The 15,558-nt window shown below is 43.3% G+C and overlaps 2 long non-coding RNA genes across 3 annotated transcripts in view; one reads left to right on the forward strand and one right to left on the reverse strand.

The window, feature by feature from the left end:
• The window catches only part of LOC148000325 (uncharacterized), a 69,454-nt gene that overhangs the window by 37,744 nt on the left and 16,152 nt on the right, over positions 1–15,558 (forward strand). The window lies entirely within an intron of this gene.
• On the reverse strand, positions 2,923–15,108 carry LOC120093110 (sperm motility kinase X-like). Its single transcript, XR_015641947.1, has 3 exons — positions 13,339–15,108; positions 6,150–6,320; positions 2,923–3,415 (listed from the first exon to the last, which is right to left on the reverse strand). It is a non-coding gene; the product is annotated as a sperm motility kinase X-like (long non-coding RNA).

The raw sequence follows: 15,558 nt of genomic DNA on the forward strand, positions 1-15,558 counted from the left end.
AAAGAGGACCTCTTGGAATGCCCTCAACTGTGGTGTCCTGTGTGCATTACATCTCCTGGCATGTCTCAAATTGTGTTGTCAGATGCCCTGATTGTAGTAGACCACCTGGGATGCCTCAGCATGCGGTATCAAATGTTCTGAGTGCAGTAGTTCTTCTGATACACTTCAGGATATTACGTCTAATGTTCAGAGTGCAGTGGTTCCTCTGTTAAGCCTCAAGATATAGTATCTTCCAGGAAGCAGACTAGCTAGCAGTCTGTCCCTGCAGAAAGGTAGAGGCAGAAAGTCTGTCTGACATTTTCTTCAGTGAAAGTCACTGCTGGTTTATCAGACTCTGTAGGACTAAATTCCTCATGTGAAAAAGGCTTTATTTCAAGGGTGAGGTTACCACTTCCACTGGTGTGGTCAAACCGTGAGAATCTGAAGATTCAAAATTCTCATCTTCAACAGGGTCCTTCCACACACCCCATTTCAAGTGATAGGATCCCATTCTTTGTCAGTTAATGTCTTTACTGTAACTGCTGAAGCTTGAATTTTCTCTTTCCTTGAGTGCAGCCACAGGACAGGGAGGCCTTTTATTGTTTTTGGCAACTGCATTCCCTCCATTTGTATTGTCACCACTGCCCCTGCCCTCCTCTCACCCCCATGGATGAAGCTGCTTCTGTCCATAATCCAGGTCTGTTCTGTTTCTGACAAAGGAGTGTTCCTCAAGTCAGGTCAGGTACCGAACACCTGTGCCACAACCTCGTCACATTGATGGAGTGGACAGTCCAAGTCAGGGTCAGGTGGGAGAGTTGCAAGGTTTAGGAAAACAGGTAGCTAGAAAACATCTCAGCCAGGGAAAACTCTGATAATGAAGCCTGTAGGCATTACTGAATCATCAGTCAGAATTGTACGGGTAGTCATGAGTGTCAAAGTAAATTTATTGAAGCTTGGAATTTCTTTTGTCCTGGATCGGGTGGTTTGTTGGCTGTAAGTGGTCTAATTAATTCTTTCTGTCGTGATCTGCACTCTTCTACAATCTCCCTGCAACTTAACTTTTCTCTAACATTTGGTACGAACTTAATTGATGAAAGTCAGGGCTATCATATGAGAATTTTCTGTTTGCTCTTATTTAATATCATATGTGTACCTGGGACAAATTATTATTGAGATATGCTTATAGAGCCTTGTGGCAAATCTGGACACACTCCCAACCGTTACTGAATTGAAGCCCTAATCTTGGTGGGTTCCTTGTGGGGCCAGGAGCCATTTGTAAGCTCTGTTGAAAGATACTTTTGCCCACATGGGGCCTCTCCTGTCAGGGATGCTGGATGCCAGTTTGCACTGTGTCAGCAATGAGCAGAAGAGCAGGGAAAAAGGGGTTAAATCCTTGTGACCTTGTGAGCCATGAAACTCTGAACCTATCCTGAAGAAAAAGAGAATTCAACAAGTGTCTGCTGGGCATTAAACTCGGGAGCTCTGGAAGAGCACTCAGTTCTCTTCACCTCTGTGCCATCTCTCCAGCCCTAAGGCTGATACTGTCAATAAGGAAGGAGCTGGGTGCTGGGCTGAAGTAGGCTTTTGTTGTTTCTAGTGAAAAAGAAGTGTTTAGAAGGTAGGGGTTGAGGAGGAGGGAAAATGTCTGAAACTTTTTATCCTCTATTGCTGATACCTTGGGGAGTTAAAATGTCTCTCTCCTGGTGGCCATTTAACATCAAAAGCAGCCCACTCCAAGTTCATTAAGTGGTCCTTAATCCTAAATTCTTGAAAATGACTCAGAATAAGATTAAGGTGAGAAAACAATTCGTCCCATGTCCAAAATTTTCATCAGTCCAAGTCCAAAACATGAAAACTGAATGCACAAAAAGAACAATAAACACACAAACCAAGTGTCCCTTTTCAAGGGCAAAGTACACAGACCAAACCATCACTGCTGTGGATGTGATAAAGCAGGCTATCTGCTCCTGCCAGATGTGAGATGAACACAGGTTCTGGTGAATTTGCTGGTGTCACACTGGATCAAAGTTCTCTGACATTGCTGGCCTCTGGACAGGTCAAAGCCCTGTTACCTAGCCTCTGTGAGCCCTCCTGATACTTGCAAGAAAGAAAGAAGTCAAAAGCAGAACACTATGAAGCTAGATAGAGAGAGCACAGAGAAGTCAACCTCAGTACCTAGTTGTAACTGCCACTCCTCCCTTTCACCACTCTCCCATGGGTCCCACAGAAGAAGCAAGTTTCCAGATGTATGCACCAATGTGAGGTTCAAACTGAACCGATTCCAGGACCTCTTGATTGACATTCATGGAGACAGTGATCTATACAATAGCAAGAGGAGTTTAATTCTGCCTTATTGAGGCCTTCCTCCTTAAAGGGAGGTGACCCTGGGCAGATTCTGACAGGCAGTTATATACCTTGCTAAGAGATGGTGCAGAATTCAAGCAGTTGGTAACTAGGCAGGGTATTATTGATGGGGCAAAGTGACCTCCTACTGACTAGTAATCAGTGAACCATTCCTGCTTTTCCAGAGGGGAAGGAGAGGTGAGTTGGAAATCACAGGTAGCTTTGTTTAACAGTTTGGCTTGCAGTTCTGTGGGATCTGACTATTACCTGGAAGGGAGGGGTCATTGTGCTTGAAGGTTGGCAGTGGAACTTTCCCACTGGTCTTCAATTGACCCACACCTCTGGCTCTTTCAAGAGTGAGTCCTTCCCACAGGCAGTGGTCTTTGTTGTAATAGAATCAAAGATGGGGGGAGTATAGAAAGGAGGCAAAAGAAGGAAATAAATAATTTAGGTTAAATAAAAGTGGCAAGAAACCATTAGACAGAAAAAGAATTTTAAGATTGGGAAGAGAAAATATCAAAAGGTAAAAATAGAAAGTACCATGTTGTCAAATACAGAGTAGTCAGTCTTGAAGAAATATATACACAAGCAACAAATATGGGCTCTGCAGGTATATTTATATTTATTTCTGGATACACAAGATATGTAAAAATATATAACAAATTTAAGCACATAAAGGAGTCTATAAACTTAAGAGTGAAGGCATGAGAAATGTTTGATATAGGATAGCTGGGAGAGTTTGGAGAGGAGGTACAAAAGAGGGAGGTGATGTCACTGTTTCAATTAAAACATTAAAATATTAGATAAATACAAATGTATGAACAAAATTATATACAAATAAGAGGAATAAAAAGCAAACCTTACAAGCTTCAAAAGAAAACACAGAGAAAAAAAAAGCCCCAAGAAATCTATATCTTGGAGCATCTTCCTTTCATCTGCCCTCCTAGTGGAAGGAGCAGGATGTTGGAGACCCTTTTGTTATACATGGATTTTAGTCCAGGTGAGTCCCAAATGGTCCAACGGTCCACTCATCAGGCCACTCATTGTGTCCAGTCCGTTGTCCAGCAGGATCAAAAGTCATTGGCTGCCTGGACTGCATAAAGAGAACTGGAGTTAAACAAGAGAAAGAAAATAATATTCATCACTAGAAAACCCTAGTACGTTTTTTGCCACAGGACTTAGGTTTATGTTCACTGGCCAAGAAATAGACAGACATGACTATAAAATTTAGACAGTCCATACTTGGAAAAGTCTAGATAGATGTATAAAGAGTTAATGTGTGCATGATACATACATTACCTCAGAGTAACCCCCCCCTCTCCTTTTCTCTCTCTGTCTCTCTCTGTCTCTGTCTCTCTGCCTCTCTGTCTCTCTGTCTCTCTCTGTCTGTGTGTGTGTGTGTGTGTGTGTGTGTGTGTGTGTTTGTGTGTTGGTGTCTGTCTGTTTGTCCTCATACCTGAAGGCCAGGGATAATCATCAAATGCTTTTTTACCTCAATATTGAGACAGAGTAATATGTCAGTAATCTCAGCTCATCAATCTGCCACACCTGCCTCTGTTAAGCTCAAGGCCTAAGATGACACCATGATTCTTCCTTGTCTGATTTCCAGAGTCCTTTTGTTGCACTGTGACACTTTACCCAACATCCATCTCCCCAGCTGCAGAGACCAGATCTGCCAGGTAAAAATATTTAGAATGTCCTTTTTCTGACAGGATTGCACTCAGCCTGGTACTTCCTCTTGCCTATACTGGCCTTGAAGTTGTGTTACTTGACAGGGTAGAGTGGCTCAGAACTGAAACTTCTACATTGCAGAATTAGAGACAGGAAGAAGAGGATCGTGCTCAAGGTAATCTTTAGCTACAAGGTGGCCTGTTGGGATTTAAGAGACCTTGATGAAAACAGAAATGTTTGCAGCATAGCATTACACGAAAGGAGGAACAGAGGCAGCAAGATCAAGAGGAATACAAAGGTAGCCTGGGCTTTCATTCTATCCCGAGTGGTATTCTCTCTGAATTTTAGGTTTGACTGTGTGAACACTAAAACCAGCATAGCAACACTATTCCAAAATAGGAAAAAAATGTCAGAAAAAAATGAGTGTATGCTTAATTTACATAAACATATCAGAAAATAAGAACCAATTTCTTCTGTTTATTGTACATGGAATATGTTCCCTTAGCATACACCTGTGAGTCTGTTAGAATTAAGAGTGATATATTAAGGATTTTTATTGGAGTGGTTAGTGTTTTTCATCTGTTGGTTTTTAATTTTGTGAATCTATTTCCATCAATTGGGATTTTATATTTGATGTTTCTATTTTGTGTTTTCCACTTAAGGCCATCCTGAGGGGTACATGGCTCTCTAGGAGTCCAGTATAAGAAACATCCATTGAGACCCACCTGCATGGACGTAGTTCATGTAAAAGTAAAGACAGACACACTGACAGAGATATAGACTCCAGGGCTTCTACATATCAGTGTATGGATGACAAGGAATCATCAGGGTGTGAGGCCAACTCTTAAAACCTAGGCTGGCCAGTGTCTGTGAGAGGTTTTCCTTGGTTTTTGTCTGAGTAGCTAACCTGGTTCAGTGCTAGAGGCCAGCAAAGAACCCCTTTAATGAACTTTCCCAGACTTGTGCGTTGTGGGTTCAGGTACACGAGTTCATATAGTGCTCTTCTTGCTCCAGAGTGGAATATAATGTGCTTTCCCACTCAAATTAGAGAGGAAAAGATTGTCTGTCCTAAGAGAATTTCGTGTAGCTCAGGGGATAAAGCACATGAGAAATATGTATGTGATCACAATGGTGGAGAACTATAGGGACATGCTGTTAAACTCAGCACATATCACTGCAGGATTACTATGCCTGGATCCTTGATGTCCTTTGAACAAATTAAGAGGGACATTGGGTCAGAGGGACCCTCCATGTCAGTCATATGGTATTCTGTACACCTCATGCTGTGGAAGATGTTGATACAGTCTAGTTAAAAAGAACACAGGAGATGACATCTTAACAAATGTAACAGTAGGAGGGACAAGGAAAGCTTCCCAGAAGCTCTCACAAAGGAATTGCAAGGCTGTTTAACTGGGTATAAAAAAGCAGTGTGCAAATTCTCAGGTTAATGGAAGCAGCCTGGGTAGATTTATCCAGTGGAATGCATACTCCAGTGGAGGCCTGAAGCTGGCATGAGGTAGGGCCACACCAGTTTGCTTCTCCATCATTAAGTTATTCTTTTGACTCTGCTTATAACACCTGTCCCTCCTCCTTCGAGGAGGCTGTGACACAGGTAGGAATCCTGTTACACATTTGAAAGTTGGCCTTGAGGGAGCAAACAGAGAGAGGTGAGTAATTACAGGGCAGAACTGGTGAGAGAGAGGGCACAGCTGCCTTGGGAGTCACTCCACAGTATGGGTTTTTTAAGCATTACCCTGAGTTGGGTCTGAGGACTTAAGCAATATAAACTGTGATATCTTTCGCAGGGCAGTAGGGGTGTGTGAGGGTCTGGTCAAAGTGTGACAGGAGGATTCCCTTCACAGGAGACATACAGGCCTCATATTCAACCTGGGAACCCATTTTAGCTCAGGTCTGATGGGCTGACTAGGGAGACTTTTCTGAGAAGTCTACTTCATGATGAAGACCAATGTTCTCTGCAAGAAACAGGAAGCAAAGAACAGTACAGTCCCACAGAACAGTCTCTGATGTTTACCTCTGCTAGAAGAGAGGGCAGAGGGCTACTGGTCCACTGACACTTTTAGGGCACTGTTCTACTTCATCCCTCCCTTCTGAGCAAGACACAGTGAAAAGGCAGGCCTTCCTGCCTGGGGTTTTACCTGGAGAGACCTTGCTGTGGTGTGGACAGCTCTTCCTCTGGAGAAGGGGCCTGCAAGCACACAGGCACCTGGACGTCTGGCCTGGCTCCTCTGAGATTGTATAATCTTCAGCCAGGCCAACCCCCACCACTGGCTTAAAAGCCATGGAGCTGAGGCTGCTGTTCTTCAGGACTTGAAAAGAAAAAGACACAGAAAAGAGGCTCTTGGTGTCTTTGAAAAACAGAGAACTTCCTGGTTGCTGCCGCCGCAGAGAGCCCTTTGGCAGCACCCTGCGAGCAAACTTGAGCCTCGGGACCACAGGTAAGACCAACTTGTCTGCTGCAAGAGAGCTGCCTGGTGAGATTGGGACACACAGAGGCAAAGTTCATCTAGGACCGGGCATGTCCTGTGTTTGCCGGAGGTCCCACGCTGGTGGATCCCGGCCCGCAGCAGCTCTCTGCTCCCAGACCCTGTGGGAAAGAGACCTCACCGCCTGATCAGGTGGGCACTCCTGAGGCTGCAGAGCGGAAGAGACCACCAACACTGCCCACCCCTGCCCACATCCCTGGCCCAAGAGGAAACTGTATAAGGCCTCTGGGCTCCCGTGGGGGAGGGCCCAGGAGCGGCAGGACCCCTGCCTGAGACACCACCGGAACATGAAGGAAACAGACCGGATAAACAGTTCTCTGCACCCAAATCCCATGGGAGGGCGAGCTAAACCTTCAGAGAGGCAGACAAGCCTGGGAAACCAGAAGAGACTGCTCTCTGTGCACACATCTCGGACGCCAGAGGAAAACACCAAGGCCATCTGGAACCCTGGTGCACTGAAGCTCCCGGAAGGGGCGGCACAGGTCTTCCTGGTTGCTGCCGCTGCAGAGAGCCCGTGGGCAGCACCCCACAAGCGAACTTGAGCCTCGGGACCACAGGTAAGACCAACTTTTCTGCTGCAAGAAAGCTGCCTGGTGAACTCAAGACACAGGCCCACAGGAACAGCTGAAGACTTGTAGAGAGGAAAAACTACACGCCCGAAAGCAGAACACTCTGTCCCCATAACTGACTGAAAGAGAGGAAAACAGGTCTACAGCACTCCTGACACACAGGCTTATAGGACAGTCTAGCCACTGTCAGAAATAGCAGAACAAAGTAACACTAGAGATAATCTGATGGCGAGAGGCAAGCCCAGGAACCCAAGCAACAGAAACCAAAACTACATGGCATCATCGGAGCCCAATTCTCCCACCAAAACAAACATGGAATATCCAAAGGCACCAGAAAAGCAAGATCTAGTTTCAAAATCATATTTGATCATGATGCTGGAGGACTTCAAGAAAGACATGAAGAACTCCCTTAGGGAAACACAAGAAAACATTTATAAACAAGTAGAAGCCTACAGAGAGGAATCGCAAAAATCCCTGAAAGAATTCCAGGAAAACACAATCAAACAGTTGAAGGAATTAAAAATGGAAATAGAAGCGATCAAGAAAGAACACATGGAAACAACCCTGGATATAGAAAACCAAAAGAAGAGACAAGGAGCTGTAGATACAAGCTTCACCAACAGAATACAGGAGATGGAAGAGAGAATCTCAGGAGCAGAAGATTCCATAGAAATCATTGACTCAACTGTCAAAGATAATGTAAAGCGGAAAAAGCTACTGGTCCAAAACATACAGGAAATCCAGGACTCAATGAGAAGATCACACCTAAGGATAATAGGTATAGAAGAGAGCGAAGACTCCCAGCTCAAAGGACCAGTAAATATCTTCAACAAAATCATAGAACAAAACTTCCCTAACCTAAAAAAAGAGATACCCATAGGCATACAAGAAGCCTACAGAACCCCAAATAGATTGAACCAGAAAAGAAACACCTCCCGTCACATAATAGTCAAAACACCAAACGCACAAAATAAAGAAAGAATATTAAAAGCAGTAAGGGAAAAAGGTCAAGTAACATATAAAGGCAGACCTATCAGAATCACACCAGACTTCTCGCCAGAAACTATGAAGGCCAGAAGATCCTGGACTGATGTCATACAGACCCTAAGAGAACACAAATGCCAGCCCAGGTTACTGTATCCTGCAAAACTCTCAATTAACATAGATGGAGAAACCAAGATATTCCATTACAAAACCAAATTTACACAATATCTTTCTACAAATCCAGCACTACAAAGGATAATAAATGGTAAAGCCCAACATGAGGAGGCAAGCTATACCCTAGAAGAAGCAAGAAACTAATCGTCTTGGCAACAAAACAAAGAGAATGAAAGCACACAAACATAACCTCACATCCAAATATGAATATAACGGGAAGCAATAATCACTATTCCTTAATATCTCTCAACATCAATGGCCTCAACTCCCCAATAAAAAGAAATAGATTAACAAACTGGATACGCAACGAGGACCCTGCATTCTGCTGCCTACAGGAAACACACCTCAGAGACAAAGACAGAAACTACCTCAGAGTGAAAGGCTGGAAAACAACTTTCCAAGCAAATGGTCAGAAGAAGCAAGCTGGAGTAGCCATTCTAATATCAAATAAAATCAATTTTCAACTAAAAGTCATCAAAAAAGGTAAGGAAGGACACTTCATATTCATCAAAGGAAAAATCCACCAAGATGAACTCTCAATCCTAAATATCTATGCCACCTACATATGGGCACCTACATATGTAAAAGAAACCTTACTAAAGCTCAAAACACACATTGGACCTCACACAATAATAGTGGGAGATTTCAACACCCCACTCTCATCAATGGACAGATCATGGAAACAGAAATTAAACAGAGATGTAGACAGACTAAGAGAAGTCATGAGCCAAATGGACCTAACGGATATTATAGAACATTCTATCCTAAAGCCAAAGTATATACCTTCTTCTCAGCTCCTCATGGTACTTTCTCCAAAATTGACCATATAATTGGTCAAAAAACGGGCCTCAACAGGTACAGAAAGATAGAAATAATCCCATGCGTGCTATCGGACCACCACGGCCTAAAACTGGTCTTCAATAACAATCACGGAAGAATGTCCACATATTCTTGGAAATTGAACAATGCTCTACTCAATGATAACCTGGTCAAGGAAGAAATAAAGAAAGAAATTAAAAACTTTTTAGAATTTAATGAAAATGAAGGTACAACATACCCAAACTTATGGGACACAATGAAAGCTGTGCTAAGAGGAAAACTCATAGCGCTGAGTGCCTGCAGAAAGAAACAGGAAAGAGCATATGTCAGCAGCTTGACAGCACACCTAAAAGCTCTAGAACAAAAAGAAGCAAATACACCCAGGAGGAGTAGAAGGCAGGAAATAATCAAACTCAGAGCTGAAATCAACCAAGTAGAAACAAAAAGGACCATAGAAAGAATCAAAAGAACCAAAAGTTGGTTCTTTGAGAAAATCAACAAGATAGATAAACCCTTAGCCAGACTAATGAGAGGACACAGAGAGTGCATTCAAATTAACAAAATCAGAAATGAAAAGGGAGACATAACTACAGATTCAGAGGAAATTCAAAAAATCATCAGATCTTACTATAAAAACGTATATTCAACAAAACTTGAAAATCTTCAGGAAATGGACAATTTCCTAGACAGATACCAGGTACCGAAGTTAAATCAGGAACAGATAAACCAGTTAAATAACCCCATAACTCCTAAGGAAATACAAGCAGTCATTAAAGGTCTCCCAACCAAAAAGAGCCCTGGTCCAGACGGGTTTAGTGCAGAATTCTATCAGACCTTCATAGAAGACCTCATACCAATATTATCCAAACTATTCCACAAAATTGAAACAGATGGATCACTACCGAATTCCTTCTACGAAGCCACAATTACTCTTATACCTAAACCACACAAAGACACAACAAAGAAAGAGAACTTCAGACCAATTTCCCTTATGAATATCGACGCAAAAATACTCAACAAAATTCTGGCAAACCGAATCCAGGAGCACATCAAAACAATCATCCACCATGACCAAATAGGCTTCATCCCAGGCATGCAGGGATGGTTTAATATACGGAAAACCATCAACGTGATCCATTATATAAACAAACTGAAAGAACAAAACCACATGATCATTTCATTAGACGCTGAGAAAGCATTTGACAAAATTCAACACCCCTTCATGATAAAAGTCCTGGAAAGAATAGGAATTCAAGGCCCATACCTGAACATAGTAAAAGCCATATACAGCAAACCAGTTGCTAACATTAAACTAAATGGAGAGAAACTTGAAGCAATCCCACTAAAATCAGGGACTAGACAAGGCTGCCCACTTTCTCCCTACTTATTCAATATAGTTCTTGAAGTTCTAGCCAGAGCAATCAGACAACAAAAGGAGGTCAAGGGGATACAGATCGGAAAAGAAGAAGTCAAAATATCACTATTTGCAGATGATATGATAGTATATTTAAGTGATCCCAAAAGTTCCACCAGAGAACTACTAAAGCTGATAAACAACTTCAGCAAAGTGGCTGGGTATAAAATTAACTCAAATAAATCAGTTGCCTTCCTCTATACAAAAGAGAAACAAGCCGAGAAAGAAATTAGGGAAACGACACCCTTCATAATAGACCCAAATAATATAAAGTACCTCGGTGTGACTTTAACAAAGCAAGTAAAAGATCTATACAATAAGAACTTCAAGACACTGAAGAAGGAAATTGAAGAAGACCTCAGAAGATGGAAAGATCTCCCATGCTCATGGATTGGTAGGATTAATATAGTAAAAAATGCCATTTTACCAAAAGCGATCTACAGATTCAATGCAATCCCCATCAAAATACCAATCCAATTCTTCAAAGAGGTAGACAGAACAATTTGCAAATTCATCTGGAATAACAAAAAACCCAGGATAGCTAAAGCTATCCTCAACAATAAAAGGACTTCAGGGGGAATCACTATCCCTGAACTCAAGCAGTATTACAGAGCAATAGTGATAAAAACTGCATGGTATTGGTACAGAGACAGACAGATAGACCAATGGAATAGAATTGAAGACCCAGAAATGAACCCACACACCTATGGTCACTTGATTTTTGACAAAGGAGCCAAAACCATCCAATGGAAAAAAGATAGCATTTTCAGCAAATGGTGCTGGTTCAACTGGAAGTCAACATGTAGAAGAATGCAGATCGATCCATGCTTATCACCCTGTACAAAGCTTAAGTCCAAGTGGATCAAGGACCTCCACATCAAACCAGACACACTCAAACTAATAGAAGAAAAACTAGGGAAGCATCTGGAACACATGGGCACTGGAAAAATTTTCCTGAACAAAAAACCAATGGCTTACGCTCTAAGATCAAGAATTGACAAATGGGATCTCATAAAACTGCAAAGCTTCTGTAAGGCAAAGGACACTGTGGTTAGGACAAAACGGCAACCAACAGATTGGGAAAAGATCTTTACCAATCCTACAACACATAGAGGCCTTATATCCAAAACACACAAAGAACTCAAGAAGTTAGACCTCAGGGAAACAAATAACCCTATTAAAAAATGGGGCTCAGAGCTAAACAAAGAATTCACAGCTGAGGAATGCCGAATGGCGGAGAAACACCTAAAGAAATGTTCAACATCTTTAGTCATAAGGGAAATGCAAATCAAAACAACCCTGAGATTTCACCTCACACCAGTGAGAATGGCTAAGATCAAAAACTCAGGGGACAACAGATGCTGGCGAGGATGTGGAGAAAGAGGAACACTCCTCCATTGTTGGTGGGATTGCAAACTGGTACAACCATTCTGGAAATCAGTCTGGAGGATCCTCAGAAAATTGGACATTGAACTGCCTGAGGATCCAGCTATACCTCTCTTGGGCATATACCCAAAAGATGCCCCAACTTATAAAAAAGACACGTGCTCCACTATGTTCATTGCAGCCTTATTTATAATAGCCAGAAGCTGGAAAGAACCCAGATGCCCTTCAACAGAGGAATGGATACAGAAAATGTGGTACATCTACACAATGGAATATTACTCAGCTATCAAAAACAATACCTTTATGAAATTCGTAGGCAAATGGTTGGAACTGGAAAATATCATCCTGAGTGAGCTAACCCAAACATAGAAAGATATACATGGTATGCACTCACTGATAAGTGGCTATTAGCCCAAATGCTTGAATTACCCTAGATGCCTAGAACAAATGAAACTCAAGACAGATGATCAAAATGTGAATGCTTCACTCCTTCTTTAAAAGGGGAACAAGAATACCCTTGGCAGGGAATAGAGAGGCAAAGATTAAAACAGACACAGAAGGAACACCATTCAGAGCCTGCCCCACATGTGGCCCATACATATACAGCCATCCAATTAGACAAGATGAGTGCAGCAAAGAAGTGCAGGCCGACAGGAGCCGGATGTATATCGCTCCTGAGAGACACAGCCAGAATACAGCAAATACAGAGGCGAATGCCAGCAGCAAACCACTGAACTAAGAACGGGACCCCTGTTGAAGGAATCAGAGAAATAACTCGAAGAGCTTGAAGGAGCTCGATTCCCCTTATGAACAACAATGCCAATCAACCAGAGCTTCCAGGGACTAAGCCACTACCTAAAGACTATACATGGACTGACCCTGGACTCTGACCTCATAGGTAGCAATGAATATTCTAGTAAGATCACCAGTGGAAGGGGAAGCCCTTGGTCCTGCTAAGACTGAACCCCCAGAGAACGTGATTGTTGGGGGGAGGGCAGTAATGGGGGGAGGGTGGGGAGGGGAACACCCATAAAGAAGGGGAGGGGGAGGGATTAGGGGGATGTCTGCCTGGAAACCGGGAAAGGGAGTAACACTCGAAATGTAAATAAGAAACACTCAAGTTAATAAAAAAAAAAGAATCTTAAAAAAAAATAAAGAAACGAAACAGAACCCCGGCCAAAAAAAAAAAGAAAAAGAAAAAGAAAAAAAGAGAACTTCAAGTGCTTTCCATAAAGAGCCATAGCACCCCACTGGTTGTCTTAGAACTCTCTGCCCCATTTGGGAATGCCCCCACCTCCCTCTCGTCCCGCTTTAATCAGTGTGTCTGATTCCCCTTATGAGTCACGAAGCATCAGATCACCCTTCAGGGGTTTCTATGAACTTAATCTTTCTGAAGTTACATTTTGTCAAGTTTCTGTGTGCCTCAAGGGCCATCATCATTTGTCACAAAGGACAGGAACAAATATGGATGAAATGAATGAGGACATGCACCCACCTGGTCCTGTGGGTGACACAGTGTTCTCCTCTCTTCCTGAGAGCCAAGTTATTGCAGGAGACTTGATTTTCCGATGGTGGTGGCAGACAGCAGCACAGGTTTCGAAGGCTTCTACTAATTGTCTTTTTAAACCCCTTCCAGTGGTGACGCCATCCCCGACGGGAAGCTGGGCAAGGAACTTGTGGCTGGCCACTAGTGACGGTATCTTCATGAACCATGGCCTCTTCATTGATGAAGGTGTTTTTGTCCACGAGTGTCTCTCTCTGCCAGGTATCTCCAGAGCAGCCTGCAAGGCTTATCCCCTTAGGTGTCTGCAGTGATGCACAGAAATCATGTGGCGGTATGAAGGAGGACACATTCCTGTCTGCTGTAGTGGAATAGGTGTATTGAAGTCGAGGTGACTGGATATGTTCAGTTAGACTACAAGACAACACAGTCTTGGAGTCTGAGAATGTCTTCCTGATTTGCAGCCTGTTATCCTTGAATTCTTCAGCTATAGGACAGTCCAGGAGGTCGAGCTGGAGAGTGTTGGTCCTTGTTTGCTGGTAGCCCACATCATGCCTTCTGACAACCTTCCTGGAATTCTTCCTATCCTCGTTCTCCCGCATATTGGATGAATTTGAGGACAAGGTGAAGGAGGAGAGAAGAGGTCCCTTTCTCTTAAGAAAACGAGGGAAGGAGTGAAGATCTTCTAGACCTGGCTCCACTTGGTGGTGTGTGCAGACTTTCCTGAGTGGCTTGTGCTGTTGAATCAAGTATGTTGCCAGCACCTCATTGATATTTTGGTCTATCAGAGACTCAGTGCTTTTCTCAGGTGTATGCCTCATGACTCTCGTGGTTTTGATGGTGGTAGGGCTTGGTGTTCCTGTGAACGTCTGTATGGATGTCGGTGGTGAGTAGGCCTGGCTGTCTTTGATCATGGGGCGCATCATAATTTGCTGGATGCTGGGCCTCCTGCTGGGATTTATCATCAGCATTTCCACTATAACATTGAAAATATCGTTGGCAACGTGAGGCGGAATGCTGAAATTGGCTGAACTGATTTGTCTCCTCACCTCTGCAAATGACTTGCCTAGGAAAGGCAAGTGCCCAGTCACCATGAAGAAGAGGAGGACACCTACACTCCATACGTCAAATGGGCGGCCCTCATATTCCTCAGCTTCAAAGAATTCTGGCGCACAGTATGGCAGCGTGCCACAGAAATCAATCAGCTTCTGCCCAGGAAGTGTTTTAGCAGCTAGGCCAAAATCACAGAGCTTGGCATTCCACCTTCCGTCTATCAAAATGTTGTTGGCCTTTATGTCTCGGTGGACAATATTATTGTCATGGCAGAATTGTACTGCCTCTAATATCTGTCTAAACATTCTTCGGGCCTCCCACGATTTTAAATATCCACATTCCCGGATTCGGTCCAGTAGGTCTCCCTGAGAGGCATGCTCCATGACCAGGTGGGTGGCCTCTCTTGTCTGGACCACTTCGACCACCTTGATGATATGAGGATGGCCCAGGGACTTTAGAATGTCAACTTCCCTGCTCATCACTGAGGAGCACTTCTCGGTGTTCTTGAGAACTTTTATAGCTACACAGGTGAGGGTTGGGACGTGGTAGGCCATTTTTACGACTGAAAATCGTCCCCTTCCCAGGGTTCTTATGATCTTATAGTCAGTGGTAAAGTTCTCGATAGAGTCTCGGCTCTCTGGGTCCTGCTCCATGATCAGGCCCTCATTTATATGGCTAGAAGCAAACTTGCAATGAGAAATAAAACAGACATTTAAAAACAGGCCTCAGACTATGTTGATATGCTCAAATTCCTACATTAAAGATATGAGGAAAAGAGCTCAGAAAAACATCAGACAATCTAGCCATGTACTTTACATACTGGGAAGGGAAGGACAAGGACCTACTGCAAAGGAGCAGATGCAAAATATGACATAGAGGCGGTTGTCAGGGACCAACTGCAAACAGAGTAGCCTAGACACTAAAAGCCACTAAATTGGAAAAGCTCACCATCCTCTCTCCTGATCTCAGCATTCTCTTTGAGTAGAGGCATCTAGAATACCAGCTTCAAGAGAATGTGTAAAGAGAACAGATCCCCGAAAACCTATACTGTGCAGGATGGCGATCTGCATCTGGAGTTCCCAAATTTGGCTACTCGGGCAGAGGACCTGTAGGTGGTTCTCAGAACACAGGTGCCCACAGCTACCCTAACTCCAGCTCCAG

Source organism: Rattus norvegicus, chromosome 17 (genome assembly GCF_021556685.1).
Source record: "Rattus norvegicus strain SHRSP/BbbUtx chromosome 17, alternate assembly SHRSP_T2T, whole genome shotgun sequence".
Lineage (NCBI taxonomy): Eukaryota > Metazoa > Chordata > Mammalia > Rodentia > Muridae > Rattus > Rattus norvegicus.